The sequence below is a fragment of the Amphiprion ocellaris genome, chromosome 20, assembly GCF_022539595.1.
Source record: "Amphiprion ocellaris isolate individual 3 ecotype Okinawa chromosome 20, ASM2253959v1, whole genome shotgun sequence".
NCBI classification, from domain to species: Eukaryota; Metazoa; Chordata; class Actinopteri; family Pomacentridae; genus Amphiprion; species Amphiprion ocellaris.
Window position 1 is genome coordinate 6,738,267 of NC_072785.1, and position 6,184 is coordinate 6,744,450.

General features: G+C 36.3%; 1 non-coding gene across 1 annotated transcript; it reads right to left on the reverse strand.

Moving 5' to 3' along the window:
• Nucleotides 1–552: 552 nt before the first annotated feature.
• trnaa-agc (transfer RNA alanine (anticodon AGC)) lies at nt 553–625 on the reverse strand. Its single transcript has one exon. It is a non-coding gene; the product is annotated as a tRNA-Ala (tRNA).
• Between the last annotated feature and the right edge of the window lie 5,559 nt (nt 626–6,184).

Consider the following 6,184-nt stretch of genomic DNA (forward strand, 5'->3'; position numbering starts at 1 on the left):
CTATCAAGCCAATTTCATTTACTTTTATCACACTGCATCAACTTTATTTTAGTTTTTGATCAACTAATGCAGAAATTTAAGTTTGAAATATAAACAATATACTTTTTGTTTTCAGTTACCAGCATTTTAATGTCATTTTAATGTAATGTCAACAATTATGATTGCAACTTTCGAGGTTTATCTAAATATAAAAAGTTGATTTTAAACTTTCTTCTGCAACCATGCATTTTATTAAGTGGCAGAAATAGGTCCCTCAAATTACGTTTTACAGTGTGGAGAAACAATCCTGATTCTTCTCGAATGGTCCATGACTTGCAATATAACTGGCTATGATACTGAGCATGTGAAATTGAAGACTGATTTGTGGAGTCATTTTCAGTCTAAACATCTGTGTCCTCTCTTGTCATCTTTGCTTGCACCTTCCCTCTCACCTGAAATGTGGGCTTGGGAGTGAAGGAGGAGTGGAGAATGTATGTAAAGAAAGAGAAGCATGGCAGATGCAAGTGAACCACATTCTGTTACAATGCATAATATGAAAGGTAAAAGCGGCGTTGGAGGATGCGGGCATCGATCCCGCTACCTCTCGCATGCTAAGCGAGCGCTCTACCATTTGAGCTAATCCCCCTGTATGAAACATAGTCTAGGCAGGCGATATCATCCAATTGGACACCATCCTCCACCGTATTACGTCGTCTAAAATTATTTGAGGTAATCTGCACTATTTCACACTTCAACTGTTATTTTTAAAAGTCTTTAACGTGTAATTTGCATTCGCTGTCTCATAACACCTCTCAATGTATTTATTGTGATGTGCTGTCATCTGCTGGTGATCGTGGGGAATAACACTCAATAACGAGACGAATAGAATAGAATAGAATAGAATAGAATAGAATAGAATAGAATAGAATAGAATAGAATAGAATAGAATAGAATAGAATAGAATAGAATAGAATAGAATAGTTTCGTTGTATATGAATAGTGTACAACGAAAGTAAACGGCAATCCTCTGCATTTGCGCCAAATTAAGTTGCTAATAGATACTTCTGTACAGTTTTGTTTTTTGTATTCTGTCATGATCACGTTATATTCCATTAGGTTCTTTAAATCAACGTGTATTTCTTGCTAATTCATGTTGGGTTAAATTTAAGGCTGCTTGCGGATTACAGCAAGACGTTGGATTGCTTTCTGTACAATACAAATGCACTATATTTTCAGTAGAAATAGTCCATACCAGATCGGTCTGTATGTAGTCACAGGAGTGCCACAATAAAAAATAAATAAATAAATGTGGAAATATAAAGAGAAATAAATAAATAAATAAATGTGGAAATATAAAGAGAAATAAATAAATAAATAAATAAGAAAATAAATTTGTAAACAGAGAAATAAATAAATAAGGAAATAAATGTGTAAATATAAAGAGAAATAAATAAATAAGGAAATAAATAAATAGATAAATAAATAAAAAGGTACATTTTGCTTTTCCCTTTTTTTTTCCTTTTCTAGTTCCTTTTGTCATTGCCTTTTCCTTTTGTCATTGCTCAGTCCACCAAGTATAAGCAAAGACAAAAGCCTTTGCTTTCACTTGGTGGACTGAGCTGTCAATCAAATGGCTCTGGGCGTGGCTTTCTGTCCTACCTGATCACAGGATTCCTATCTGACCTCAGCTCCTAACACGGCTGAAGTCAAGCGTGACGCTTTGGCTGATTCTGCCAACAGACACTGAAAGGGCTCTGATAGTTCAGTAAGTTAATGTTTATTTTCTTATTGGGGCTGGTTTTAATGCACTTTACATACACTTGTAGTGTCAGATATAATGTGTGCCACACACTGCAGATGTCAATGGAGTTTATTTGTGTTTGTGTTGACCAGGGAAGAGAGTTAGCATCCAGTGTTGTGTTCATGTAATGTGGTACATTTAGTTAATAAAACAGTCAGTGGAGACGCTGGTTAACATTAATGTAACGTTTAGAAAACCTAAAACAGTAAGGTTAAGGTTCTGTGTTGTCAGTGGTCCTGAATATCTGCTGTCTCTGAAGTTAAACTGGAGAAAACAGTAAATCTGCTCTCTAGTCGTTAGCATTGTTTAATGACTGATTCACATGTTTAGTACGTATTCCTGCAGTGTAGATTGGAACAGTCTTCCACTAAAAAAACTGATGAAAATAAGTTTGCATGGGTTCTGACTGATAACAGATTATTAAATATTCAAAATAATCATTTAAATATTCCTTTAAACAATCCTTTTAGGTCTACATTTCCTTTACACTGACTTCTTGGTATATGTACAAGTATTTTGGGTGGAATATACCATTAAGCCCAATGTTCAAGGGTTCTTCTGGGAATATACCATTAAACCAAGCTTTTAGGTAAATGTTCCAGGATGTTGGGTAGAATATACCATCAAATCAACCTTTTAGGTCTACATTGGAAGATTTTACAGTAGAATATTACTCCAAACCATCCTTTAGGTCTACATTTAAGGTGGAATACTCCTTTACACCAAGATTTTTTTGGTCTACCTTGAAGGATTTTAGGTGGAATATTCCTTTGAACGAACTTTTTAAGTTTATGTTCAAGGATGTTGGATGGAATATACCATCAGACCAACCTCCAAGGTCTACAGTAGTGAATTTTAGGTGGAATATACCATTAAACTCACATTTTAGGTCTACATTGGAAGATTTTAGGTGGAATTTTCTTCCAAACTGTTTTTAGGTTTACATTTAAGGATGTTTAGGATGGTATAGTCGTCCAAACCAACTTCTCAGGTCTACATTTCAGGTGGAATATTCCTCCATACTTACTTTTTTGGTCTACATTGAAGGATTTTTTCTAAACGACTCTTTCGGGTCTATATTTGAAGTTTTAGGTGGAATACTCCTTTTAACCAGCTCCTCAGGTCTCTGAGGATTTTGGATGGAATACTCGGTTAAACCAACATTTTAGGTGCATGTCCAAGGATTTTTGGTGGAATGTTCCTTTAAGGTGGATGTGTGAGGACCTTCTAGGTAGAATACTTCCTGAAACCAACCTTTTAGGTCAACATTCAAAGATTTAAGGTGGAATATTCCTTTAAATCAACCTAAATTTCATGTTTTGATCATTATCAAGTGAGAAACCTCAATCCAGACTCTTCATAATGACGTTTGAGATTTATGCTGCTGTTTTTTGTTTAGTCCAGACTAAATGAGAGAAATCCACAACTGTAATTTTATTTCAGGACTCGGTTATTAAATGTCAAAACAATCCATGTGACTCTAAAAAAACAAACAGCTGTACAAACTCTAAGATTAAACTATCCACAAGGATCCAAAATAAGCTGGACTTCTACATGAGAGCTTTAATTATTCTTCATCTACTTCCTGAAAAGTTTGGTCAATAAAATAAGACAAAAACTAATATTTTCAGCTGAACTAATGACAGACTGTGATTTTTCTGCTCACGTGTTGTTGTAAACTTACTCTTTCAAATAAATACCCGCCTATCCCCTGGAAACCAGCGTTTGTCCTGTTTTTGTGTTGCTCCTCGGCGACCCCAGACAGTCGGGTCGTAATGTTTTTTGAGCAACACACCATACTATGACGTTTTTACAACAATGGTTCTACTATGAAACCAGTTTGACATGTTCAGGCGTTCTTTGTGTGAAAACTGAGATTTCAGGTATCAGAAGGTGGTTTTCAACTTTCTTTGTTCACTTTCTGCTTCAACTTTAAACTAAATTTATTTCACTAACCCAGCCCTCTGGACTTCCATTAAGCTGTGTTCCTGTTGGCTGTCCAGGTGGCTGCTTGGTGTTATCAGGAACACCTGAGCAGCTCAGTGTCTTCCTTTTTTATTTGGCTGCCATCAAACATTTCCTCTGCTTCTCGTCACCACTGCACCGGGTTTGGCTTCGTTGTTTTAGTTTGTTCTTTAGGCGTTGGCTTGCAGCTTCCAGCAGTAAAATCGTTTTTAATGTGTTTCTTGGTGTGTTTTAGGGCTTTGTACCGGATAGTTGTCTTGGTAAATGTGGTTCTTTAGCCACAGTTAGCCCATGGTGCTAATGTGTGCAGTGATTAGTGGGTGTGGTGCAGCTGAGTTGTGTCTTTATCTTGGCTGTAGTGAGTCTTTAGAGGTTTTTGGTCAGACACATTCTGTATTCTTGTTTATGAACCAACGTTAGTTGTCCAGAAGGTAAGAGTTCCTGTCCTGATTCTCTGTTCTCAGAGGTTCTCTGGTAGGCTGCAGGAGACTTTAGTGTTTGGGTTGTGCTAGTTTGGTTTTTGTACGGTTTCATTTGGACGACTATCTTGAGGCCCCTCCATGTGGTTTAGTGAGGTTTTCTGGAACAGTTCTACAAAGCAACCTGCAGCAGAAGAGACTTTGAGAGTTTTTAGGAAGTTCTGGAGACCAGACTTTAGAGCAGTAGAAACATTTGTCAGCAGTTTGAGCAGGAGAAGGTGAGCTTCAGAGTAGAAATGAGACGGAAACCTTCTTGACCCATGTGGTGAGGTCCTGTACGAGGAGTTTGAGCAGGTTGTGAAGAGTCTGTAGTTCCTTGGTCTGAAAGCACAAGAAGAGTCGACTCATTAAAGTAGAAAACAGCAGATATTGTGGGTTCTTCTGTCGCTCTGCAGTTTCCAGTTTCCTTAGACTGAATATCAAGTTTATATTTTAAATGATTTACCATGTGAGCCCAAGAAAACTTCAGCAAACTCCCTCCATCCCCTGGACACAACATATTTTATTACAATGTTAAATCTTTTTTTTTTTTTTTTTTTTAATAGGTTTTTGAGTTTTAATAGTTTTAGCATAGTTTTTTCTCTTTGCTTGTTTAGTTTTGCCATTTGTGTGAAAGGTGGTAAGGGTGCTTGTTTTTTTTTTTCTTATTAGTATTACTTTTTATTAAGGTCTGTGTATTGTTTGATTATGTCTTATCTTTGCTATCTGCATGTAAGTTTGTTCTTTTCAATCTATTGTCTACACTGTCTTGGCTTTTTAACCTTTTAACTTTTCTCTTGTGTGGCCTTGTCCTGTGTCATTTTAACATCTACCTGCCCTGGGACTACAGATGAAAATTAGCCCTCGAGGCTAAATCTGGCATATTTACATGTGGACATTTCTTGACTCATGTTGATTAATATGCACTGTCCCATCTTAAATAAATAAATAAAGTTGAATTGATAAACTGAATAATTGACTAACTCATGATTGTGACAACAGAAGTATTTTCATTGTGATTTAAGGGTTTGTTTGTTAAGGGTTTTGTTTCATTTTTAAGGTTGGGGTTCTCAGTCCTCAGACTGAGATTTTAAAAGACTGTTCAAACTAACAGAGAACTGCTCAAGAACTATTAGGGTTTCAGTCCTCAGACTGTCTGAAGATTCAAACTAAAAGAGAACTACTCTGGAACTTTTAAGATTTCAGTCCTCAAACTGCCTAAAAGCTCAAACTAACAGAGAACTACTCAGGAACTTAGAAAATTTCAGCCCTCAGACTGTCTGAAAGCTCAGGTCCTGAGGACTAAGGAGGTCTTGAGGCTTTGGAAAGTCTTGGAACTGAGGGTTCAACCGTCCAGCACAAAGGCTGAAGTCCAACCTCCTGAGAAAAACGGTCAAGACGAGTCTCAATTTAAAAAAAAAAAAAAAAAAAACTCGAAAACGACAAAAAATAGATGATAAATGCGCAAAAAAAAATAGTTTTAGTATCTGAGCAAGTAGCTCAGGGGTTTAGAAGAGCGATGACCAAGTGGAAGGTAGCAGGTTCAAGACCCATCAGTGGCCTTTTTTTCCTTTGTGTTTGTCAGGATTTTGATCAAATTTAAGAAGGGTCTGGTCTTGAACCAGCGACCTGCAGCGCCACAGGTAAGCGCTTAACTCACTGAGCTACAGATCAGACAAAAGAAATATATGGAAGCAAATCAGACTCATCAGATTCTGAATTTTAAAAGCTGCTGAATTTCTTACTTTGAATTTTTTTGCATCAAAATTCCGTATGTGAATATTTTATGCCTGAATTTAGCTCATCAAAATTCTAAAAACCAGTTAAAAATTCAAAGTCTTCAAAATTCGCCATCAAAGAAATTCAATGTCTTCAAAATTCGCCATCAAAAAAATTCGATGTGTTCAAAATTCACCATCAAAAAATTCAATGTTCAAAATTCGCCATCAAAAAATTCAATGTTAAAAAATTCGCTGTCAAA